Source organism: Elephantulus edwardii, unplaced genomic scaffold, assembly GCF_000299155.1.
Source record: "Elephantulus edwardii isolate Elephantulus edwardi_28Jun2011 unplaced genomic scaffold, EleEdw1.0 scaffold00080, whole genome shotgun sequence".
NCBI lineage: Eukaryota > Metazoa > Chordata > Mammalia > Macroscelidea > Macroscelididae > Elephantulus > Elephantulus edwardii.
The window spans coordinates 4,789,442-4,817,024 of record NW_006399830.1 but is presented as its reverse complement, the minus strand read 5'-3'; positions in this window follow the sequence as shown (position 1 = coordinate 4,817,024).

Sequence of the window (27,583 nt, the reverse complement as noted above, 5' to 3'; positions counted from 1 at the left end):
GTAATGACAGGATTTGAGAAAACCACTTCCCTAGAGTGGTGGCCAGCTGAGTCCATGAATCAACAAAGAAAGTCCCGGAGAAATGAGTATCACCAACAAGCCCGTAAAGATTATTCCTCCCATTCCAATGAGCCATGAGCAGATGTCCCACAACTGGAAAGAAGTTGGAGGATTTCCTCAAAACATCCGGGGAAGCAGCATGCTGGGAGCCTGAGTCCTCTCTGCTTCCTGAAGAAAGTCCAGGCCACCAAACCATGGCAGTGACGGGATCCATGGATTCAAACCAGGAATCACCTCATGGCAAAGGTGAAGACGCTGGCTCACAAAAAAATGGAGGCTGCCAACATGCTTTAACTAAGCTGATCAGTACAGAGCCAGGCCAGAGTTCCCCAGCCAGAGGCAAACAACTGGGGGTCAGGAAGAACTGAAGAAGACAAACACTGAGACCCAGCTAAAGACAGCGTCTCCTGCCTCAAATGATCCAGACCCTAGAAGGAGGGGAGAGCCAGGAGCAGCTACAGAGAGGACACAAGCAGAAGCCCAACTGAGAACCAGGTCCTGGGAGGATCTGGGGGTCCCCCTACAGCTCACAGCAGTGTCAATCAACTTAATTCTGCCCAGAGTCCAGACTGACTGGAAATCAGTATCCTGTTCAAACATCACTTTCATCTGATGTCACTCATAGTGAAGAACTTAATCACAGTCACGTCAGAAGGCAGGTTTCCACAGAGCCTCAGTTCCCTACCGCACTTCCTTCAGCTACAGTGATGTCAGTGGCGACAAGTGAAATAGAATATTTATATAAGATCTAGAATCTCATAATATACAAAGGTCCAGAAAAGCCCCATGTTGACCAAGAGATGACTATCAACACACAGAGAAAAACGTCAAAATGCTGAAATTATCTGACAAGGATTTTAAAGTAGCCATTCTAAAAATGCTTCAGTGAACAATTATAAAATAACTGAAACAAATGAGAGAAAAGAAAATCTTGGTAAAGAATAGAAAAGACACAGCGAACCAAAGAGACACTCTAGGACCAAAAAATGCCATAAACAAACTAAAATGTCAACCAAAGAAATAAGGGTAGAATGGAGAAGACAGGCAGGAAGAGGAAAAAAATGAAGAAAGAAGAGTCCAATCTGATCACTGAAGGGAAAGCTAAGAACTTGTCACCAGGAGATCTACTCAAAGAGTAGCTGAAGGAAGAAGTTTTCTAACCAGGAAAGGAGGGATCCTGGAACAGGGAAAGGAAGAAAGAACAGTAGATGGGGACCCAGCCTCAGCGTAAACTCAGTGTCATGGAGTCAGCACTGACTCAGAACAGACTCTCCAGCGGACTACAAGAGGCTGTAAGTCATCTGGGAAGAGAAGGTCCATCTTCTCCTCCAGAGCAGTTGGTGAGTTCCTGATGCCAGAGGGGCACTGCCTTTTGGTTCTCGGCACAGCTCCCGAAGGACCACAGCACCAGAGCTCCCAATGGGCAGAGCGAGGCGAAGAAACATACTTTCTGTCTCAAATTTTCTAAATAATGTTTAATGATTGAAGCATAACTTATTAACACTCTGTCATACAATTCTCTATGTAGAGAAAATATTTAGCAAAATTGTATTATAAACAGGGACATAAATGGACATAAAAGGAGATCAAGTTTCTATATTTCATTTGAACTGATAAAATGATGGCACCAGGAGCCTGTGTGTGTAAGCATTTATATGTAAACGTGTAAAGACACACACAACCCAACCTATCCCTAGAACAATGCTCCAAAGCACTGTAGAAATAAAGGGTTGATCACTGTAATTAACTAATTACATTAATCAGTGGCACTTAATGTTATGAAACCAAATGTCTACGAATGATTGTATAAAAAATTCCAATGATTTGTAAACCACTGAAATAAAAATCTGAAATAAACATCTTTTAAAGAAATAAAAGTATTAAATAATTTTTTCTTTAATAAACAAAACCAACCTACTGTAAATAAATCAAAATAGAATTCTGAAAAATGGTTCAAGTAACTCACAGGAAAAAGAAAAGAGGTGAAAAGTACAGCACTGATACAAAATATTGTATTAGTAATGACCTTAAACATAAATGGTATAAATACACTAACTAAAGACAGGAAGAGTAGACTAAAGATCATTTGCTGTCAATAAGAAATTAATTTCAAATATAATACAGGTAGACTGTTAAATATAGGTCAATTGATAGCAAAAGGTTGGAAAAAAGATACATTAATTTAAAAATAGAGTTCAGGCCAAAGCTATTTACCAGAAACAGAGGGGACATTATATAATGATAAAAGGACCAATCTAAGGTGGCAGCAAAGCAAGACTAGACATACCTGGACCAAACAACAGAGCTGTGAAATATGTGACTCAAATACAGGTAAAACTAGACCCAACCAATCACTACCACAAATGCGGACTTTAATACTCATCTTTCAACAATTAATAAGACGCATTAGGCTGCTGGTTTGTCTTTTTTTTTTGTAAGTCTCTACAAAAGGCAGATAGGGAGCTCTGGTGGCCTAGTGTTAAGAAACTGTGCTGCAATCCCAAAGTCATGCTGTTTGAATCCACCAGCTGCTCTGGAAGAGAAGGATGAGCGATCTTCTCCTGTGTGATTTACTGCCTCTGAAAACCTGCCAGAGGGTCTGCTATGGGTTGGTTCCAAATTGATGGTACTTAACAACAACAACAGAGAGGCAGATGGGTGGTGCAACTGGGCACTCTATTACTGGTTGAAAGATTGGTGCTTCAAATTTACCACAGGGTCTTACAAGACAGACTTGGAGATTTGTTCCCTAAAGTTCACAGCCTTGGACACCCTGTAATGTGGTTCTATGGCACCCATGGGGTTGTTATGGGTCACTTACTAGCAACAATGTCTAGGACCTGTGAATGTTGCCTTATACGGCAAAAAGGACTTTGCAGATATAATTAAATTAAGGAGCTTGAGATAGGGAGATTATCCTGGATTACCTAAAAGTAATCAAGTGTGTCCTTGCAAAAGGAGATCTGACACAGAAAAATGTGATGTGATGACTCAAATGAGATACTACACTTTGGCTTTGACTTTGGCTCTTTTGTATTTGCCAGCCACATATCACAGAAAAGACTCTTTTTCTAGAATTTGAGCCCTTTTGCTAGAAAAAATGGCACCAACTGAGGTGTTTAACGCAGTATGCCACGCAAACTTTAATCTGTAAAATGTGCGATCAAAGTGTAGCACAACAGGATGAACAAGAGCAGTGTGCATATAAACTGTGGCCCATCCTTCCAGGGACCAGCCCTCGGCATTAAAACCCACTGAGCTACTGGGGCATGCAACAGCTGGGTGGGCCTCAGGAGCCATGCCGAGTGAAAACACCAAGCCTGAAAGCTCCACACAGGCCGATTCTTGTTCTAGGCCAGTCTTGAATGACAGCACCATCGCCAGGGAACCATAAGTCTCTGTGGGGATGAAGTGCAGGTGGGGAGACAGCAAGCATGACTAGAAAGGGGGGAGTGTCACAGGGCCATCCTTGTCACAGTGGCGCTGGTGGCAGTGATGGTTATGAATCTACTTGGTTCTAAAATGACAGAACTACACACACATCTTCTCCCAATGCTTTCTAGTTCACAAAGAGCTCATGACGGCTACAGAAGGTAGCATCAGGGGTGAAGAGTGCGTGCACTACTGTACCTGAGACCTTTCAACTTTCTGTGAATCTAAAATTATTTCAAATGAAGAAGTTGAGGGAGGAGGTAGATGGGCAGATGTGTCTCTATCGGACAGCGGAACGTGCACAGTCCTGGTCTCCAGTTACACGGGTCCTCAGAGTCGTCCCACGGTACACTGGCAGGGAACAGAGATGTGGCAGGGAAAAGAGCACAGGGTTCAGGAACAAAAGGGCAGTCCCCTGCCAGGGCTCATGTCCACAATGAGACACTGTCCTGATCATGGGGAACGTGTGACCCAAACACCGGGCAGACGGGCAGAGGCAGAACCGCCCACGAGCAGCTCCAGTGAGGCCAGACTCTTGCGTCCCGAGACTGGGAAAGCCAGAGAGGAGCCGGCAGCTCCGAGCCCCGGTCCCGGTCTTCGCTACTCCAGGCTGCAGCCTTACTTTCTTCATCTCTGAACAACAGAAGCCCACTGCCATCGAGTCGATTCCAACCCTGAGTAGCTCTGCAGAACTGTCCTGCAGGGTTTCCAAGGCGGTACATGCGCAGAGGCAGACCGCCACAGCTTTCTCCTGCAGAGTGAACTGTTGGTGGGTTTGAATCGCTGAGCTTTTGGTGAGTCGCTGCACGCATTAACCACTGTGCCATCAGGGATCAGCACTGCCCTGTCATAAGGAGCCCTGGTAGCACAGCAGTTTAGTACTTGGCTGCGAACCTAAAGGTCAGTGATTCATGATTTATCGCCTTGGACACCCTGTGAGGCAATGGACTAAGTAACAGGCCTGGTTACTTACTGTCAGGCAAGCTGCGTCCTCCCCTTGAAGTGAGCTCAAGTGCAGAAAGAGGCTTCATTTCCTCTCTATTTAAATGGAGATGAGGTACTGACTCATGAATTAACACTCCAGAAATGCATGCGGGGATAATGAGCCCCACTAGAGCAGTCACGGCAACCAAACCTATGAATGATGCAAAGACTCTTCGTATCCCAGATATTCTTCTCACTGATTGCGAGCAGACCGTTTATCCGCCCACAGCACAAAAGCCTAAATACTGTGTAAAATGGGGAAGAGGGGAGGACACAGTCGTTATCACAACACAGAGATGATAATCACAGTGGCATTTCAAATTCTGCCCTTCCAGAGCATCTCTGCACACAAGCTGCTACTGTCAAGTGCCGTCCAATCAGCACCGACTCACCGTGACCCCGTGTCCCAGAGAACAAACACTGGTCAGTCCTGCCACGCTCAAGCCCACCGCTGCGGCCACTGTCAGCTCATTTCACTGAGGGTCTTCTACCTTAGCAAGCAGGATGCCTACAATGTTGTTGTTGTTAGGGGTCACTGATTTGCCTGGGACTTGTAATGACCCTATAAATAATGTGCTGAGACCTCGCCGTGTCCTGCGTCACCCCCACTCTCTCTGCCACCCTCAAGCCCACTGCTGCAGTCACTGCATCAATCCACCTTGTTGAGGTCTTTTGAGTGATGCCGTTTTCCAAGGACGATGCCTCCTGACAGCATGCTTGAAGGATGTAAGACAAAGGTTTACCATTCTGGCTGGTTTTAAAACACCAGTGGCCTGGCTCCCAGCAACACACACACACACACACACACACACACACACACACGAGACAAACGGACAAATGGTGGGATGCACATGCAGGCACTGGAACAGAGAGCAAACATTTAAAAACAACTACAATTCGACACTCATACCCACAGACTCGGGTGAAGTTCTAGGACCCAGGCTGCCCTCCTGGGGTTTCGTCTATTTTTGTGTCATTCACTTTCTTAGAATCTTATCACCCCCATCAAGGAAATCAGCATGTATACAACATCACTTTACCAGCAAATGTGGTGTCTAACTATATATTTACAACATTTTAAAAAAAATTTATTACTTTTGTGTGTGTACTGTCAAATCGGATCTGAATGGTACAGAGGAGATTGTCCCTCCTTGTCCAGCAGAGCATCTGGTGGATTCGAACCACGCACCTCTGGGATTGCAGTGCAGCTTCTTGCCACTAGGCCACCAGAGCTCCCTTATATTTATGACAATTTTTAAAAGGCACTCCAGTGTTTTTTTAGAGAATCTGTGAAGATTTTCTGTTGTCCAGTACCTTCAAGTCAGACCCCACGTATGGGCGAACAAAACTTGCCTGCTCCTGCACCGCCCTCACCATCTCTGCTGTGAACCTGTCAATCCACCTCATGGCCGGTTTCCCCCTGACTCTCAACATGACGTCCTCCATGGGTTGGTCCCTCTTGATAACATGGCCCAAAGTGCGTGAGGTAAAGTCTCGCCGTCCTCGCTTCTGAGAACATTCTGACTATACTTCTTCAAGACAGACTTGCTCCTTCTCCTGGCAGCCAGTGCTGTTTTCAGCAGTCTGCACCAGCAAGTGCGATGCTGGCCAAGAGTCCTGACTTTACTATACTCTGCCAAAAGAACATATCTGGTTGGAGAAGGCACAACCAGGGCGCACTCCTTGGAGGCAGGGATGATAAACCCTAGGGCAATGGGGGTGGTGTGCCAGAGTCGGTGAGAATGGCTCAGGACAGGGCAGGCTTCAGAGCTGTTGTACATGGGGTTGCTATGAGTCGTAGGTGACTCGACAGACAGCAATTAACAATAAGTCTCTTTGTTGTTGTTACATGCCGTTGAGTCGCTTGCAACTCATTGTGATGTTATGTACAACAGCCCTGAACCCTGGTCTATCCTGTTCCAACTGTATTGTCTCTGACACACCTACTCCCACTACCCCAGTCACTGAATCAATCCATCTCATCAAAGATCTTCCTCTCTTGTGCTGTCCATCTACCCTCCCAAGCATGACATCCCTCTTCAAGGACTGGTTTCTCCTTGCAACATGCCCAAAGTATGTCAGACGGAGTTTCAGAATGTTTGCCTCCAAGGAGAACCCTGGATTCCCCTCTCCAGGATAAACCTGTTTATTCTCCTAGCGGTCCATGGTATATTCAGTACTCTTTTTTCTAGCACCACAGCTCAAAGGCATCAGCTCTCTTTCTGTAACCCCTAGTCATTGTCCACAGGTCACAATTTCATTTCAATCCTTTTTGGCTTACCGGTAAAGAGCCAAACTCACTCTCCAAAGGGGAAGACTCTGTTCGTTACTGTAAGAATTGCGCTAAGCAAGATCTAACAGAAAGACTGATTAACTTTCATGTGAATCATGTTAGCTTTCATATTGTTGTTATTACCATTGAGTCAGACCCAGCCCATAGCCAGGGGGTTTCAAAGGCAGTATGTCACATGGAGATTGCCCATCCTTCTCCCTCGGAGCAGCTGGTAGATTTGAACCACATGCCTTTGGCATTGCAGTTCAGTAGGCCGCGAGACCTTACTTTCATATATCCATTTAACTTCAAATAACTACATTTTTAAGGTAGTTGTCAAGTCTTCCATACTTCGTTGAAAAATGAACCAGCACCCAAACCCAGGCCGCCAGCATCGTGTTGACCCCCACCCCAGTGCTCCTCCACCAAGGTTCCGGGCCGGGACACCTTTACGGGAGCAGATTGTTCATCTGGCTTCCACGGAGTAGCTGGTGGATCCAAACCAGCGAGTTTTTGGTCAATGAGTTAGGCCCTGCGCTACCAGAGTTAGTGTATAACACACGCATGGCTTCCCGCTGTTGCACTGGACCCTAACTGCTGGCTTTGGAGCCAATGAACAATCAGCGCTGGTCTGTAAAGGTGGGCACTCTCAGCCCTCTGATGGCCCGTCTACACTGGCACACGTGCCTATCGCCTTGACTTTAACTCCTTTCTTGCTTTGAGGATGAATACGGAAGCCTGAAGATGCACTTGATGTTGGATCGTGCTGGTGAAGAGCTGGTTACACCAGGGACTGTGAAAAGGACAGACCCAACCTGTCTACGAGGATGTGCCATCCGAGGACTCCTTAGAAGCAAGGATGGTGAGCTTCCTCTCCTACACGGTGGGCATGTTATCCAGGAGGGAGCAGTTCTTGGGAAAAAGAGGGCCATCAAAGCAGACAAAGACCCTCCACGGGAGAGACGGCCATGCAGCAGAGACTGTGAGGATGGCGCAGGGCTGAGCAGGGCTTCGTCCTGTGGCACGCAGGGGCTGTAAGTGGAGCCAACTTGATGGCACCTAACGACAATAAAACCGCTTAGCAAGCAGTGCTGAGACTTCCTGGTTCTTGCTGGGACGCAAGCACCCAGCTCTGACTTTAACAGATTGGAACCAGCTGTGGAACATCTGGCATCCCGTCTCCCATTCACAAACATCTCAAAGGTAGAGCACTTGAGGAATGCAGTGTTTAGATGGGGGTGGCGGAGTGCTATTTTAGGACAAAGCAGTCACATCCGGTGGAATCCATGTGGCTTTTATCTCACGGTCCAGGAAAGCAAGATGGAGGAGGAGACAGTCTGAGCTGAAGGCCCCAGAGGGGAGTCTCCCAGCCATGCCATAGCCACAGGCCCTGAGAGCCTGGTAGTTAGGTTAGAATCGAGAAGTTCAGGTTCAATAGCAGAACTCCAAACTCTAGTTCTTGGGCAGGACTGCAAAGCTAAGCAACACTTCACAAAGGTTATAAGTGCTGGAATGTTCTAGAACGTGGGCCAGGAAGGTGGTTTTTAAAGTCCCAGAGACAAACTAGTTCAGGAGGACAGATGTGGCCATGACACGGCAGCCATGAAATGACAGGAGATGTTCTTTTTAGCATAAAAAATCAGCAAAAGCCCAAGGATGTGGAGGACCTGAGCAGTGAGACCAGGAATTGTGTACAGAGACTGCTGTCAGAGTGTTGAAGGAGTTCCAAGTCCCAAATCAATGGCCAGAATATGTGCAAATGGATAAGGGGGAGGGGGGGAAGGCCCATAATGAAAAACATACGATCAGTTCAATAGAGGGAAAACCAGCATTTGATAAAATTCAACAGCCTTTCCTGATTTAACACAAAAAAAGGCGAAACCCTTCCGTAAACTAAGAATAGGAGCTTTTGCAATCCCAGACTCTCTGGCGGCACTTGGAAGCACTGCCCCTGAAGACAGGACCAGACCAAGAAGGCGGCCGTCACTGCTGTCACTGCACATCAGACCCAGGCAGACCCACGCCTCTGGCCCTCCAGCCGGTAACGCCTCGCAATGAGCTAGAGGGCAGAGAGGAACTGGCCCACGGTTTCCAAGGCTGCTCCTCTTTCTCCCTGGGAGTGGTTACTGGGTTCAAACCACTGACCTTTCAGTTAGCAGCCAAATGCTTTGACCACTGTGCCACCAGGGCTCTTTACCAAAGGGAAGCATTTACTTCAACTAAGGTATAAAAAAAATCAGCTAATTATTTCTCCGCTCAAATGAGCATCCAAAGCCGTAACTATCCCCTAAACTTTACTAAAAATGTCCCTCTGGCTCTATCAGAGAATTAATTCCACAGTGAGTGTGAACAGGCTGGGCTATCAGTGTTCCTAGGTATACAAACGGTTAATGGTGCTTGGCTGCACTGAAAGGTTGGAAGTTCAAGTCCACCCAGAGGTTCCTGAAACAAAGGCCTGACGATCTTTAACCAAACTAATCAGTCACTGACAACTCCACGGAGCACAATTCTAACTAGACACACCTGGGGTCACCATGAGTCAGGGTCAACTCAACAGCAACTTGTATGACGCGACCTTATTGTCCGCAGGGTTATCAGCACATCGGAGTTGAGCTTCTGAAGATCAGTAGGAGCGTCTGACCTTAACCTGAGGCCTCTTTACTGGTCCAAGTGTGGCAGCTGCACTAGATCTCCACATAACCAGATCACCCTCCGCTTTACCCTGACTCAGATTCCACTGAACAAACATTGGGTTTCGTCATGACAATGAAAACGAGCGGCTTGCACCTCACTGTTTAACACTGCTAACCCATAAGACGTCTCAGCAGCTCCTTGCTTCGCGTTTGCAGCCACATGTAACATATTCCACCACTAGGGCTCCTTCAAAGAAGTGGCTGCTGGAGTCTCCCCCTCTTTCACAGACCACCTTCTCGATTTCAGAGACCGAGACTGGATGACAGGGACAACAAAGGCTAGATCACAGCACACAAAGCAAGCAGTGCCCCAGACCTAGGACACTTCACATTTTTACATACAAGCAGAGTGTCTGGTGGTGGTGCAGAATGTGTTGGGTCTGAGGCTCAACCCCACCAACCACTCTGAGGGAGAAAGATGGGCAGCTCCTCCCCTGAACCTCAGAAACCCGCTGGAGGGTCACTAGGAGTCAGAGACTGGACAGCAGCGGGCAGGGCCAGCTTTGGTTTCTACACAGGCTGACTTTGCTTTACTGCAGTGTGCACATTTTTGGGTTTTCAGTTGTTTTTTACAAACTGAAGTTGTGAGTTGAGCAAGCCCACTGCTGCCATTTGTCCAACAGCAAGTGCCTACTCAGTGTCTTATTTGGTCATTCTTGACCACTTCAAACCTTCTCACCATGCTACTTAACAGATTACAGTGCGCAGGGAGCATAACATTCATATGTACTGGGAAGTAAAATTCATGACGGGGTTTACTTTGAGATTCGCTTTCCTGCGAAGGCCAGGTACCGAACCTAAACCATCCCCCAGGTCTGCTGTATGTGCCTTAATGCTCACGGTTCCCCACACACATGGCTCAACACGCCCGCCACAATCTCTCCAGCTGGAGCCCTGGCTGAAACGACACAGCTCTGAATGTGGCGCTGGGGTGGGGAGGGGAGGAAGTGGAAAGATGATTTTGTGAGAAAAGAATTGAGTTCTCAGGCTATGTGGGAGGACGGGGTTCAGGGGTCAGGCCATGCTGAAAGCGCCAGGCTGGTAGCACAGAGCTCCCCTCATCCCCCAGATGACCTTGAACATTTAAAAAAAATGAACCCTTTTCAAGCCTGTCAAGGAGGCGGGAGAGCCTCTTATCTGCACCCAGGCCATGCTCAACTTTAACATTTAGCTTCTGGAAAAGTCGGTCTCTCTGGTTGGAGAGAAGCCCTCCCACTCTCCCCTGAGTTCCAGATGCAATGGTCCCGTCCTCATACCAGGCTTTTCAAACGCTGAGGTTTTCAAACGCAAAGCCTGGCCTTTCTTAGGGGTAATTCCCCTCTCTTTGCCCATCCTCTCTTCCCTTATCCTCCGACAGTGAGAGGATCCTTACCGCCCAGCGGCACCCAGGGTTCCCATACTTGGATGGGGCGGTCTCCCATCCAAGTACTAACCACGCCCAACCCTATTTAGCTTACCAGATCGGGTGCGTTCAGGGTGTAGACTTGGCTGGGCATTTTTACTATTAATTAGTAAGTAACTGGGGATGCCATGACGAGAAAAACATGCCACTGTGCAAAGGTTTTGTGTACACACAGCGACAGGTTCCACAGTGTCCCTGTGCGTGTGTGTGTGTGCGCGCACACCCCCACACCTCTTCTCAGGCAAGGGTGCACATGTTCCACAGCTGCCCTGCACAAAGACCAAATTGTAGAGTAGAAGGTAACATCTCAGCTCTCTGGATCAAGAGCCAGGGAAGATCCAGGGAGGAACCAGGCAGTAGAAAAGCAAAGATGGCCAGGACTCGAGGTTCTATTAACCAGCTTGCTTCTTCCCTCAACTATTTGAGACAGTCAGATACATGAATGCAGTAATATATTTTTTTATTCTTTTTAAAACACAAAGCATTTCTGCTTTTAGTGAGGAGAGGATCTCAGTCTCTCGGCACCTGAAGGCCCGATGTCCCGAGGAGCCTCCATGTGTTCTGGTCTTCCCCGATGTCAAGGAGCTTCGTCCTGAAGGGGCCCAAGGCCAAAATGACACATACCGCTCCTGGTGCTTATTGATGGTAGTAAGGGTCCTCTGAGAACGTGTCTCTTTAACTTCATGAGGAAACTACCTTGCTTCTATGCAGGAAGGAGGCCCAGGTTTGCTTCCTGAGCAATCCACCTGCAGTGGGAGGGAAGAAAAGCCTTTTGGAAAGTTGCCAGAGAACGCCCTGTGGGTCACTGGGGTCCCATTCCATGTTGCATGGGGTCACCAGCAGACAGAAGTCATCCTGGCAGAAACAAACAGCAACAATGCCAAGAATGAGGGGTACTCGTTCCCAAGAGGGGAGAGCGGCTACCATGGCAGACTCCCAGCTCAGCTCTGCCCCAATTAGCCAAGTGCAAGTCATTTAATCTAGTTAAATCTCAAATTTCCTCATCTGTAGAATGGGATGATGGTACCTATCTCTTGTCTGTCGTAAGAATAAGAAATGAGCTAAAACTCCAAATGCCAAGTACTTAGCCCCATGCCACGCATGCAGTGAACAATTAGGAACTGACAACCATTATCACTGTAGAAGTCGTGGTGAAGCAGTGGGTTAAGCATTGGCGCCATAACAGAGTTCTTTGATTCAAACTCATAAGCTGTTCAGTGAGCAAAGTCTAGACAGTGTAAACCTTGGGGCAGCTCTCTGCCCAAGGAAGCGGCCTGGGGTCAGAATCCATTCAATGGCAGTGAGGCTGGGGGGTCTGTGCTATTGTTGATCTTGTTGGTGTGAAAAACACTCTTCTTCACCTGAAAACTTGAAGCAGAAGCTTAGGTAAAAACACAGATTCTGAAGGGAGCTCTGTGGATGGCCTACGGGGTACAGGAGTGCGCTGACAACCCCAAGGTGACAAATAAGCAAGGTCTCTAATGCAGTCTACACCTCGGCAACCCGCCTGGAGGGTCATCCATGAGCTCGTTCCGACTGTGCCCGGAATCCAAGGAAGAGATGTGCAAGGCACTAGGTGCAAAGAAGCGAACCAGAGGTCCAGAGACAGAGCCACTAAGACTGAAGACCGGCAATCCCAGCTGGTACCCTTCTTTGTCAGCCAGCTGTTGTGGTCACTGGCCGGCTAGGACTCCCAGGATGAGGTGTGAAAATGTGTAGGCAACCAATCCCTTGATGGGACTAACTGAGGGGAGTTTTATCTTGGCTGTGGTCTGCATTGCGCATATCTAAGGAAGGCTGGAGGAGCTGGATTGCTTTTTTGCTTAACCCTGATCCTGCATCTAGCTCTTCACTTCTTTGGTTCTTTGGACTTGAGCCACTGGCTTCCTTTGCCTGTCAACCTCGGATTCATCAACTTCCATATCCACCTGCCAGGCATCTGCCAGGCTCTACAGTGTGTGAGCCATTCTGCACGTATGTCCCCCTTGTTTGCACGGACCCTTCTCCACGGACTCTTCTGCTAAACATGTCCAAAGAAAGTTGATGAGACAAAGTCTCACCAGAAAGAACACCTGGGTACACTTCTTGCGAGTGTCTTCCAAGACACTTGACTTCAGAAAATGTCTGTGTCTTACAGGAGTAAAATTACAATCTGAAGAGTATTCATCACTGTGGAACTTGAATGGCAAAAATCAGGTATCATCCAGGAGCCCAGGTCTGCATTTAAATAGTCATTTAATCAAGAGGCAAACGAGATTTGCTATTTATTACTGATGGAAAATGATGTCTACGACATAATATCAAATGAAAAGAGGCAGGTGGGTGAAGTTCAGAGCTGTTGTTCACAGGGTCACTAGGAGTCACAGCTGACTCGACAGCACCTAACAGCAACAGATGTCAAGCTCTCAATACACAGAGTATAAAAACAAAAAAAAATACACAGAGTATGCCCATTTGTGTTTTAAAAAGCTATGCATTCACACACAGACAAATCAAGATATCAAATAACAATGAGGCTAATGGTAGAAATGTAGCTGATTTATTGTTTTCATTTTCTTTTGTGGTTTTCTGAAAAATGTTAGGGGCTTCCACTTTAGGGAGCTCTGGTGGTGCAGTCTACAAGGAGCTGCCTGCTAGGCAGTTTGCACCCGTGGCTCGGCAGGAGAAAGATGGGCAACCTCCTCCCATGTGGGACTGCAGTGCCATATTCACCATGCTGACACCCGAAAGGCTGGTGGTTCAACTCTACCAGCTGCTCTTTGAGGACAAGATGGGCTGTCTCTTCCTGCAAAGATTTACAGCCTTGGAAACTGGATTGTTGTGTACCGCAGAGTTGGAACTGACCCAAAGCTGAAACTCTAGTGGGTTTTCAGAGGCAGTTAATCACACAGGAAGAGACTGCTCATCCTTCTCCCGCGGAGCAGCTGCTGGGATTTGATCTGCGTGCCTTTGGGATTGGATCACAGATTCTTGCCAGTAGGCCAAGCTACTCAACAGCATTGGACTTAATATTCTGTTTTTGTGTTTTGTTTTGTTTTTTTTTTTTTTAAAACAACCCTCTGATATCTTGGACTCCAGCATGTCAGAGAATGTTGGGACAGCACAGGATAGGGCAAAGTTCTGCTCTGTGGTCACCAGATCCCCTTACATTGTAGCTGACTTGATGGCAACAACAATGGTAACAACTTTGACAGGAGGTTTTGGTGGCGCAGTGGTTGGCATGGACGGCCAATCACAAAGGCAGTGGTTTAAGCCCATCGGTTTTTCTGTGGGATAAAGAGGAGGCTATCAGTTCCCACCAGGATGTACAGGTTTGCCAAGGCACAGGCTTGCTGTGGGAAGTTCTGCTCTGTCCTACAGTCTTGAAGGCAGAACCAACACAGTGGCAGTGGGTTCTGGTTCTATACTTTGACAATCAAAAAAGAATCAGGAAAGCTATTTCCATTTGAAAGAAATGATCCTGTTCCTAAGCAGGTGACACATGGCACACGAGACTCCCACCAATGGACGTTCTTATGAGACCTTGCTAGGCATATGTCCACCCCCCTGGCAACCACTGGTGCTGAGCACCTCAGGAAAGCCCAGTCTCAGCTCCTGGGAGCTCCCCAGGCCTTTTCCACTCTCCACCGTGCCACCCACACCTACAACTGCCATCCACTGATCAAACACCCACTCCATGCCAGGCATTGTTCCTTGTGTTAGGTAAACACCCATGACCCAACCAACAGGGCCTCCGCCCTCCTCCACCTTCTCTAGGGAGACAGCATCTGATAAGCACTTGCATATCTATCATTTGGCTGTGAAGACATTCTAGGAGGGAGAGAACAGCTAACAGGGAGGAGAGCCAAAGGTGGACAGAAGCTCAGTGGAACGCTGAGGTGGAGACCACTCACCTTCCTTGCCTTCTGGTCAGTGTTCTGGGTGTGGTTTCTGAGATTCCACCAACTTTTTCGAATAAGATCCTTTTACATCGTTGTTGTTGTTATGCATCTTCAAATCGCTTGTGACTCATAGCAACCCTATGCACAATAGCCCTGAAACCTGCTCTATTCTGTGCCAACTACATGTCTCTGATACACCTATCCCCATGACCCCAGTCACTGAATCAATCCACCTCACAGAGGGTCTTCCTCTCCTTCGCTGTCCCTCCACCCTCCCAAGCATGACATCCCTCTCCAAGGACTGGTCCCTCCTTGCACAGGTCCAAAGTATGTCAGATGAAGCCTCAGAATCCCTGCCTCCAAAGAGCAGCCTGATTTCACCCTCATCAGGACAAACCTGTTTGTTCTCCTGGCAGTCATGGTATGTTCAATACTCTTCTCCAGCACCACAGATCAAAGGCATCTATTATCTTTCTCTCATCCCTAGTCACTGTCCAGCTTTCTGACGCACAGCAAATAAATGCAAAGACTATGGCCTGGATCAGGTGCACCTTAGTCTCCAGGCTGATGTTGTTGCTCTTCAGCACTCCGGAAAGGTCCCTGACAGCAGACTTTAGCCAATGCAATTTGTCTTTTGGCTGCTGGTACCAAGAGTATTGACTGTGGAGCCAAGCAAATGAAAGCTATTAACAATCTCAATTTCTTCACCATCTATCATGATGCTGCCAACTGGCCTAGTGATGAGAATCTTTGTTTTCTTGATGTTGAGCTTCAATCCATACTGAAGGCTGAAGTCCTTGAGCTTTTTTCTGTGGTTTGAAACCAAGAACCCTGACAGGTAGGTCAGGCATCACTTTCTTAGCTAAGGTGGTTGGCACCCTTGACAACACAGCCCCCTAACCTGCCTGGAGCGCTTGCTTTCTCTGGACCTGGTCACTCAAAATCATTCTCCCACCATTTCTATTCTAATCCATTCAACCTCTGTCTTTTGAAATCCAGGATTCCTTTCTTATCAAACCCCTTAAAGTCTGCTCAAATCTCAAACTAAAAAAAAATGCACTGCTGTCAAGTCAGAACTGACTCAGTTGCCCCTCAAGTGGGTTTTCAGAGTCTGTAAATCGCCCAGAGGAGATTGCCCATCTGTCTCCCAAGGAGCCACTGGTGGATCTGAACCACCAAGGAGATGCTGCCTTTGGATTGACAGCACAACTCTCTGTGGACTATCGCTCTGCTCCTGCCTAAGTCATTCCTCCGTCAGCCACTGTTCTCATTCTACACTTGCTCTCGGTTGTACCTCAGCCTTTTCTTCGCACACTCAGCTCTCACCTGTGCAGACCTGCCTGTGCTGACTATACCAGCACATTCAAGTGCCTGGTGGATAGCTTCATTAGAAGCTCCTGTAGATACACCAATGTGTCAAAAAATGCATTCATTACCTCTGACTCTACACACTGTTCTCCTGTCCCACGTCTTGATTCAAGTTTTTATGATCTAACAAGTTTGGCAACTTCTAAATTGTTTTAAACTCATATCTACCAAGCAATCACCAAATTCTGCCAACGCCACCTGTGTATCAAGTTTTCATTTGCTTCTTCAGGACAGTACACCTGTCTCCTTCCCTACGACCCCAGTTCTCACCCCATTTGAAGACTTTATTGCCAATCCAATATTTACTATCTTCCTAAATCAGTCTGCCCTGTGACCTCCCTGTCCCACAGGCCTCCTCAGTAACCTTGGTAACGTGCAGCAGGAACCTAGGGAGGTAGAGCGCTTCACATGGTTTAGCAAGAATGGAGAAGATCTTTCTGGAGAGAAGTCCCTGCAGGAGAGTGGGCCCTCCCTAACCCACACACTGCCATCCAGTCAGGGCTGACTCATGCAACCCCTCAGGAACGTCAGAACTGCTCCATAGGGCTTCCAAGGTGCCAGACTTTAAGAGAGCGACTGTCTCGTCCTTCTCCTAAGGAGTGGCTTAGGGCCTGGAACCACTTATCTTGAGGTTACCGACTAACCATTTTAACTATGTACCACCAGAGCTCCTTAGGCCTTTCTCAGTTATGGAAAATTAAGGTCATTGCCCAGACAAAGGAATAAAAGTATCTCCCAGATTCTGATCAAGATTTGCTTCGCCAAAAATTCAAACTAATGGTTTATATCTGCATCTGAAAGAGTCATGTAGAGGAGGAGGAAGACTCTCATTCCTTCTTATTAGAACTCCAAAATTAATCTGCTGGACTGGGATTTGCTGGCAGCAAGGGCACCAAACCCCCCAGGAGGGGCTCACCATGGGAAGGTGACTCAAGAGTGCCATCAGGTCTGGATGGCCCTGAGTGGGGGACTAGCTGTAATCTGAGGAGTCCCTGGCCCTGGAAGCTGCTGGGGAATACTGGTGGTTGGGGAAGAGTGGCCGGTCAGGGAGGAAATGAACAGGGACTCCAGGATCCTCCAGTTTTCCCACCTGGTGCACTAATCCCTCTAGACTCACTGAATACTCTGCGTTCTACCGGACACTTCCTAGGTCAAGATGAGACCCCTTCCATCAGTGATGAGATTTGAGGAGCCTGCTGAAAAGAGTTGTGACTCAAGCTGGTGACAAAGGTCAACAGCGGTCTCTGCCTATTCGACAAAGCCACTCAAGCTCCTGACAAGGTTTCCAGGTGTCTCTCATCGGGGTCTCTAGGGTAGGCCTGGTAGTATAGTGGGGTAAGCAGTGGACCACTAACTGAAAGGTCAGCGGTTTGGATCTCCCAGATGCTCTGTGGGAGAAAGCTGAGGCAGTCTTCCTCTGTAACGATTTACAGTGTTGGAAACCCTCCTGCAGGATTGCTAGGGGTCAGAATTAACTTGATGATGGTGAGTTTTGGTTATCTGGTCTTCAGTGGTGTTCCTAGCCTCATCTCCCACCGAGACCCAAGCCACTCCCTACCCTGCTCCCTGAGACCTCTATGATTCTCTGCTACGTACGAGCACTTCTACCTGGAAGGCACCACTCTTCCTACCTACTTATCCTTCAAGGCCTTCACACGGGAGAAGACCACTCATCGTTCTCTCAGAACAGCTGGATCTGATCCATCTACTCTTGAATTGGCAACGGAACGCATTACACACTAAGCCACGGGAGATTTTCTTGGGCATGGCAGTCGTTTCCTAGACACTATGCTGGCTGTCAGCCTGTCACGGGGGGCGAAGGTGTATTGTGATGCTGCAGCTAAGGTGTCGCTGTCTTCAATTCCAGCATGGTTACCCACGGTGGGCAGGTTTTGGTGGAACTTTCAGACCAGCAGAGATGAGGACGGGGGGCCTGGAGGTCTACTTCAGGAGTGGGGTGGGGGGCTGGAGAGGCCACCGAAAACCATAGGAATGGCGGCAGAACACTGTCTGATACCATGCTGAGAGGTGAGCCCCTCAGTTTACATTCCAAACACCACCCAGTGGCACAACCAGGGCCTCAACCAGGGCAGCAACGGGCAGCGTTTCCTTCTGCTCGACATGGTGGCGCTGTGAGTCGGTGCTGACTTGAGGGCACCCAAACCACCGCAGGCCACAGAGGAAAATGAAATACCAGCTGTTAGTCACGGAGCACACAGCTGGTGCTAGCCGTTGCTCATTTCTACAGCTTGTTCAGCACTCAAAGAGCGAGGGAATGGCTCCACTCTTCGGGAGGGAAAACCTCCCGACACTGCCTTTCCTGCCCTCTCCCCACTCATCACCCTCACACAGTAAACACCCCCTACAGAAAGTGATCACAAACCTTCACTCAAGGCCAGAAGATACAGGTCTACTACTGTTTCAAGAAATTGTTTTGATGGATTTGTATTTACATTTCAGCGTGAACTGGCTATGGCTTAAAAATTCAACCAGTCTGACCAGTTTGGGAAACTCTCTTCAACAGCCAAGAGCTCCTGCAAACCTGATGGCCTGGCATTTAATAGGGTGTTGGCACACCGGCAGGCTGACTCCACCCCAAAGTATAAAAATAGATTTTTAATCTTAATCTCTCCCGATTAGACACAGAAAAGGGCTTTAGACATTCAGAAAATATACTAATACAGTGAATAACAGTTCCTATGTTAACTTTCTACCTGCAGCATTAAAGTAGTATTTATGCTTAGCTGGATACTGAGTTTCCAAGAGATCACTGGATTGCTTAATTGACACTCTAGAAATGGAGGTTCTCTTCTCCTGATCCCAAACAGAACCGTAGCAATTCCTCTGAAAGGAGGCCTGGTGACACAGCAGTTCGACTCTTAGCTGCTGACTAGGAGGTTGACAGTTCAAACTCACAAGCTGCTCCGAGGGAGACAGATGCAGCTGGCAACTCCGTGGGTTGAATCTGCTCTAGAGGTCGCGATGGGTCGGAAGGGATCAAAAGCAGTGAGCTTGGGTTTTGGTTTGACTCATATGAAAGGCAACTTCACCAACGAATGAAACAGCTGCCTCAAGTCAAAAGGCTGGAATGCACTTCCCTGATCTGTGCGTTTGTTTCGTGGAGGAGAGGGTCTCTGGAGGCTGAAGCCTGCCTCTTCACCCAACAGCTCCTGTTGCTGTGTGCTATGCTTGAGTCTCCAGGTGAGGAGAACCACCCCACAGGGTTTTCAAGGCTGGACTCTTCACGGAGCACGTCACTTGGTGTCTTTTCTCCCACAGAACAGCTCATGGTTATCCAAGCAGTCACCAAGGGGAACAAAGGTATCCCCTTTGCTTCTGTCATTAACGTGTCATAAAACAGAAAGGGCTTCAAATCTGAAGGGTGGGCACTTCTCCACATGCCACGGACATGGAGCCCATCCTGACTGACGCACAGCAACTGTAGGACAGAGAACTGCCCCACATGCTTCCTGCGGCTGCCGTCTTTACAGAAAGAGCTGCCTCATCCGTCTCCCTCGGAATGGCTGAGGGTTTGAACTGCCACACTTTCCGTTATCAGGTGAGTGCTTCTTCATTCCCCCAACGATACCCTGTTCCCACACCACCAACGACTACAATCAGGACTGTGGGCTTTCAGGTACCGCAGTCACAAGGACATTACAGTGGCCACACTGGCAGCGTTGTCTGGTGGACAGTCGAGTTCCATTTCCTTCCCTGACGACAGCCGAGGTCCCTTCTGATACAGACTCCAACATCTAACGATGACTCACCCATATCTTTCACCTTTCCTGTTCCGATTTCCAGAAGAAACACAACATGTTTATTATGACAAGATCTGTTACCACTAACAAGGTTCCATTTCTGAATTCAAGTAGGACAGGGAAACCTGACACTTAGAAATCTACCCTGACTCTTCCTAGAAGTCTCAAATATCAGCCAACTTCCAGGGATGGCAAGAGACACAAATGCAACAGGGAATGTAAGACTGACCACACTTGGCAAGCTTTTGTCCTGGATTACTAAAACACGGCCTGCAAATCAATTTGGCTGAGCTACTAAAGAATGTAGAGTCAAGGAGAGGCAACAACGGCCAAGGTGGTCACTCACCCCAACATTCTCAAATATGAGAGAAAATACATCCTAAAGATCTTGGGCAACATCATCCAATCTCCCCAGACAATCATTCAAACCTAGGAAGAAGGTTGTAAACCTTGTTATATCCAGAACGAAAATCAGCTATTAATAACTTAAGAGTCAGATGCATTCTTTTGTGATCCATGTATATAAGTTCAAATGCAGGAGAATCCGAAAAAAAAAGTTGTAAATCTTCACATTTATTTAATTGTCTCATTTGTAACCAAAAGAAACAACCTCTAGGCTGCCAGCTAAGCACAATTCCTCCCTCCAGGGGACTGTTTGAACCTCAGCTAAAGGAAATTCTTACCTTCCCTGTTGCTGCTATTGTTGGAGGCTGCTGAGTCTGCACTGTCTGACAGTGGCCCTCAGTACAACAGACTGCAAGCCAGCTCCATCCTGCGCCATCCTCATAGCCACTGCTGCAGCCACTGTGTCAGCCACCACCGCCTGTCAGTGTGCTTCACAGTGTGCTGGCCTGCACGTCCTGTGAGGCTCAAAGAGATGCCACCAGTATTCAAATGGCAGTAGGGTCACCATAGTGGACAGCCTTCCAGACCAAGACAGGCTAGGAAGCAGGCCTGGCCATGCATCTGAAGTGAGGAGCACCTGAAAATTTCATGAATGGCAGTGGAACATGTCTTTCAGAAAGGATAAAAGGAAGGGGGTAAAAATGTTGAAAAATAAAAGATGTCTGCTAACAAATGCTGATGTTCAACACAGGCTAAAGAAAAGCAGAGTACACAGTAAAGAGAACAAAAAGATTGACACTGTTATTGTTCGGTGACATCAAATTTGTTCTGACTCCTAGCAACCTGTAAAAGGAGCAAATGCAATGTGGGAAGGCTAAGCCTTCCACTAAAGACAACTGTCCCCCTGAGTAACATCTACTCTATAAAACAAGTCCCTTGGTAAGACATGGTCCCCCATGATGCTTCACCTACTTCTACACATCACTGGGTCTGATATTTGTTGCTAAAGTTGTGGGGTGTATTAGGAAAATAAGCTAGGGGGAAAGGGCATGGGAATGCAAAGGATATCACACAGTGAAAAATCCAAATTCAATCTAGGTTTCCTCAATCATCCAGTAAGCTTCTCTCCTAGAAGTTTCAAGTCAGCTCTTCTGGCTCCATCTCCAGGGCTCTGTCAGGCTATGTCTCACAAAAGTCTCTCTACTGCTGGGCCAACTCTCCCTCTAAAGCTGGTTCCACAGCTGTCGATGATGTAGAAGATGGTAATCAATGATAAATTATGCTCCTGCAGTTGAGGCAGTTGGAGACCATGTCCCCAGAGGGGGCTAAGGCAATGGCTAAACAAGCCATTCTCAAAAGTTCTACCACCACACACCAAGAACAAAACAGTGCCTGCTTCTGAACCATCTAATAAAATATGCATGCAAGTATGTATATTGGGTAAGTCCAAGTAAATCTTAAAAGGAATCTGTTCCTTCCCAGCCTCCTGGGTGGTCTATGCCTCTCACTGCCTAGTCACTGCCAAGGCTCTGTCCTCGGCACTACGCTTTCTCATTTAGGAAGCATGGCCTCACAGCTGTAACCACCATCTCTACATTTATGACATCCACATTCCACTTCTAAGCCCCATAATCTTCTACACTCCAAACCTGCACCTCCATTAAGAAGTCCTCCTGGCATCCCAAAGCCAACGTTTTAAAAACAGAACTCAGTCAATGCAAATAGACAAGGCACTGAAATCAGTAAAAAATAGTGCAGGGAAAGTGGAGACAAAATTATCACATGCCCAAGAAATGACTGTAGCAGTGGAAAATCTTAGTGAGCCAGTGAAAAGCTACATTTTTAAAAAGTCCATCAGATAACTTGGTAAGCTACCACCCACTCACCCACTTCCGGCAAGTTGCTTCTGCAGGACAAAGAATTGTCCCATAAGGTTTCTGAAGGGGGGGAGGGAAAAGGACTGAGAAAGAGAGAGGGAGAGGGGGAGTGAAGGTTTACAAAGCAAATGGTTTTTTATTCAGCCATTTTGTTTTAGAACAACATTAATGATAATACTCACAAAGGTATCACACTTTCCCCACTTCCTGTAATTCTCATTTCCAAGAAACCTTCTATCCTAGCCCTTCCGGACTTTATCTGTGGGCAAATGCTGTTGTTTGAACTTACACTTGTATATTCTAAAGAGTGTATGCTTCCTCAGTGTTACTGGTTACCTTAAGGAGAACAAACAGGTTTGGCCTGGAGAGGGTGAAGCCAGGCTGCTCCTTGGAGGCAAGAATTCTGAAGCTTCATTTAACATACTCTGGACATGTTGCAAGTAGGGACCACTCCTTTGAGAGGGCCATCATGCTTGGGTGGGTGGAGGGACAGCGCAGGAGAGGAAGACCCTTGATGAGATGGATTGATTCCATGACTAGGGTAATAGGGGTAGGTGTGTCGGAGACAATGAGATTAGCACAGGATAGAGCAGGGTTTAGAGCTGTTGTACATGGGGTTGCTTTGCATCACAAGCAACCTGACAGCACATAACAACAACAATAACAACAATCATTTACAGCCTCAGAGACCTGATGAAGAGTTGTCATGAGTCAGAAATGACTCGACAGTGGGTTTGATGTGTATTTTCTATACCTTCTACCACCTACCAGGATGAACTCCAAATGGTTCAAAGACTTAAATATAGAAAATGAAAGCAAAGAAGTGCGGGAAGAAAACATGGGCAAATCCCTTTATAATCCTGGAATGTGGAAGACTTCTTTAAGTATGACTCAAAATTAAATCACTATAAATAAAAATTAAATATATTGGGATGCATGGCACATGCACGCATGCCTGCCCGCACGCAAACACACACACACACACACACACACACAGTCATAAGCAAAGTCAAAAGAGAAGTGGCCAATGGAAAGGAAACATGTATAGCCCATGGGCACTAATTCCCCTAAGAGCATCCAGACACTAAAAAGACTAACAACCCAGGAGACATATGGGCATCTCCCAAGAGAAGGGTAAATAAAGCTCAGCCTATGACATGTCTGCACTGGGAGTAACACCAGGGGCAACACGCTCCTCAGCGCCATCAGCCATGTGAGACCAGAAGGGCAGCATGTGCCCAAAAGCAAAGCTCAGAAGGCAAGAAGGGGCAGGGAAGGAGGCGGAATGGAAGAGGAGCCCAGGCAGGAAGTAGGAAGAGCAAGTGGATTCAACCAAAGTCAAGAAACAAAATGCGTTTGAATGCTTGAATGAGAAACTAGAAAATTCTACCCAAACTGCAATTTCCACCCCACCAAACTGCAATTAAAAAAAAAAACACAACAAAACAAAACTTATCTAAGACACCACTGCTGACCCACCACACTGTCAAAACCCCAAGTTGGAGAACACGTTCTGCTGAGGAGGCCTAGGGAATCAGGACTTCTCTCACACACGTCTGGCTGGTGTCAAGGCGATCACCAGCACAATAGCAGTGTGCGCGCGTGCATACACACACACACACACACACACACACACGCGCGCATCAATTCCTATTCACAGCAACACTGCAGAACTAAGGATAGCTGCTTGTGGGCTTTCAGAGGCTGTAAACCTTTACAGAGCAGAGTAACTCATCTTAGAGTGGTCATGTGTGTTTGAACCTCCAAACTGTTGATTAGCAGCCCACCATTTAACCACTGGACCCAAATTTACTGTTGTTGATACCATTAACGAACACCTTGGCTTTTCTTTAATCACCTATATTCTCCCTTCAGAACTATTACTCTTATAATTTGGATTTGCAACTAAATTTATAATTACAAACGAATCTTTCAAATATTTCAATATTCAACAAGACTGATTTTACACCATAAGTTCCTGAACTCGTGAATTTTCTTAATTCCTCTTTTTTAGCCGACTAGAATCAGTAATATAAAAGATTTCCAAAAGATTTCCACCCCCCTCAACAACACCCCGCACTCTGAGCCTAAAAAATGGAAAAGAGGAAGATTTTCAGCAAAAGCAATAACAAGACAAGGAGCCTTTGTGGCACAGTGGTTAAGGGCTTGACTGCTGACTGGGAGTCATCAGTTCGGCCCCTCTAGCCTCTCTGTGGGAAAACAAAGTGCAGTCTGGTCCCATAAAGACTGCAGCCTTGGAAACCCACCGGGGCCGTTCTATGTCGTGTGTGGAAACCCACCGGGGCCGTTCTCTGTTGTGCTACAAGGTCACTGAGAGTCAGGACCCACTCACACGCACACAGGTACACGTCAGAGCATCTCCAGCTGCTCTGAACAGTGAGAATCATCCTGGCTCCCAAACTACAACAGAAAGCAGAGTGCTCCCGGACATGTTATCTTAAGAAGACATCTTTCTGTTACCACCACAAATTAACAACAATTAGCCTGATTATTTAATTATTGGGTTACATCCTTTTTCTCCTCAAACTCTTAGACTCAGATCTGACCATCTTCTACTGACACTGTGGAAAAGTCTACAAACAGCCAGATTCTTTTTTCTCTTGAAAGTTGTTTTTGTTTTTCCTGACTGTAGGATTCTTCATCTTTGCAATGTAAAAACTTCACCTACTCTTTCCACAAAATTTCTCTAACACAGTAGTAGACAAAAGCTTTTGGTATTTTCACTCCAAGACATTCTTTTCCTTTCCATCTTTGATTACCTTCTGTTCTATTTTAGGGCTGTGATGGATGGAATTATAACCTCTAAAATTATGCACTGTACCCTCAAATCACAATAAAAAAATGTGAGTGTGTGTGTCTAGCCTCTATACCTGAGGTTATAATCTAGTTTGGGAAATGGGTTTGTCTTTGTCATGTTAATATGGAAGGATTAGTGAAGGGTGTGTTCTGAGTCAGTATTTCTGAGATCTAAAAAGCATTAAACAGATTAAGAAGAGAGAAGCTAAGTTATGTGAATATTGCCCAGGAGCAGAAGCCCCTCAGAAGAGACAAAGACCGTCCCTCAGAGCAGGCACCTTGAACTTGGATGTCGATCCTCCAACGAGAGGATAAACTTCTGTTAAAACAGTTGTGGCATTTTTGTTACTTCAGCACTAAGGAACCAAGAGGGAGCTCTGAGGGCCTCGTCCATCATGAGTCGTGCTGCTATCTCACAGGCCACCTCGGAAGCCCAGTGGAGGGGCAGCTACGGTCAGCTCTGATTAGATAGCAATGTGTTTGAGTTTTGGAGATAAACTATGACAAGCACTTTCCATAGAAACAACATTTATTTCAATCACAGCACCAGGTAAGCTTCCTAAATTGTCATTTTTGCTCCTTAAAATTCCAATTTGTTACTATTTCCTTTCCTAGCTCATTCTTTTGCCTTTATAATTCGATCTCCTCAATTAGCTAGGTTTCAGCCTGGCCTGTTGCTTTATTTCCTTTTCTATTCACCTATTTCAAAGTCTTTCCTGAATTTTATAAAAAAAAACCAAAATGAAATAGATTGACTCATAGAAGCCCTCCAGGGCAGCGTAGAACTACCAACAGGGTTCCCTCTACAGAAGCCAACTGCCTTTTCTTTCTCTCATAGAGCAGCCAATGGGCTAGAACTCCCAACCTTCTGTTAGCATACCAATGTTTAATTCATTGTTCTACCAGGGCTTTGAAACCAGACAAGAGTTTAGTTAAATTATCAATTAATTTTTGAAAGAGCCTGCTGGATATTATGCCCTTTTAAGATCTATTTCAAGGCATAATCTTTTCAATCACTTGCTCTGCATAGAAGAGATGGACAACGAATAAAGACAGAAGAATTGATGTCTTTGAGTCATGGTGTTGGGGAAGGGTATTAAACTCTTTTGGCATTCCATCCCAAGGACTACCCAAAGAACAAACAAATGTGTCTTGGAAAAAGTGCAACCAGAGTGCTTTTAGAGGTGAGAATGGCAAAACTTTGTCTCTCACATTTTGGGCATACTGGTAGGAAGGGCTATTTCTTGGTGAAGGACATCATTCTTGGAAAGGTGGAGGGTTAGCAAAAGAGGAATCTTCCCCAAGATGGACTGATAAGAGACTACAGCAATGGGCTCAGGCATCAGAGATGATGGGATTGGCACAGGACAGCACAGGGTTTTAGTCTGTTCTTCACAGGGTCGCTATGAGTTGTACCTGACTCAATGGCACCTAATGACAACATATAGGGTCATGTCTATGAGTGCAGCCTGTCTACCAGCAGGCTTCATGTTAAGCTGAGAACTCACACACAGCACTGAGTCTGGGAAGTCCCTATAAGACAACAAACAGCTCTACTTGGGGTAGTGGTCCTTTCGTACCCCAACAGCCCCAACTCTTGTCACACAGCTCTTTCCATGGTGCTAGAGGCTAACTACACAAAAGATGTTTTGTGCTGGGAAGATCTGCTCTCAAGGGCTTCTCCAATATGTTACACAGCACAGATGTCAGTTTAAAGACTAGGGTACACCTGATCCAAGCCATTTTTTTTCAACTGCTTCCTATTGAAAGCTAGGCAATGAACAAGGGTCACAGTAGAATTGATGCCTTTGAGTTGGGATGCTGGAGAAGAATACTGAGTATCCAATGGACTTTGAAGAAAAGAAACCCCAAAACTCTCTCTTGGAGGAAGTGCAACCAGGGAGCTCCTCAGAGGCAAGGACAGTGAAACTTTATCTTGCATTCCTTGGGCATGTTGTCACCAGGGTCAGTTCTTGGAAGAAGACATCATGCTGGCAAAGATGGAGGATCAGAGAAAAAAGGAAGGAAGACCCTCAAAAGAAGAACTGGTATCGTGTCTGCCACAGCTGACTCGAGTATATCGGAGATCAGGAGGACTGGGCAGGACAAAGAAAGGTTCTGATCTCTTGTTCACAGGGTTACTATAAGTTGTCGTCGACTCAATGGCACTTGACAACTACTACTAACAGAAGCTAACTGCTAGGCTAACCACAATGTTGTCAGTTCAAGTCCCCCGGGGAGAAGATGAAGATGTCTGCTCGTGTTGGGGTTCGGAGCCCTGCCATTCAGTGGAGGGTCTCCACCATCAGAATTACCCTGACACAGTGTGCTCTGGTCGTGTTTGGGCTCATACCGGCCAAGCCTCACAAGACTCCTGAGAAGCAGGCCCTTCAGACTTCTGTGAACTGATTTCAGTACAACTCCGAGAAGCTTTGTTCCTGGAACCCCTGCACTGGTCTTCTCAGGGAAAGGAGACATTTTCTACTAACAGTATGATTCTATCTGGGATCTAAATGCTCACATGATCAACGAAGGAACTGCAACAGCCAGGAGTCAATCAGTTCATTCTCTATATGAGGTTTCAAGTAAATATCAACTTTTCGCAATGAGAAGTCACATGATGAACTTAAAAACCCTCAGGATCACATACAAGCCACAGAGTCTATCATGTGACTGAAGTGAACACAATTG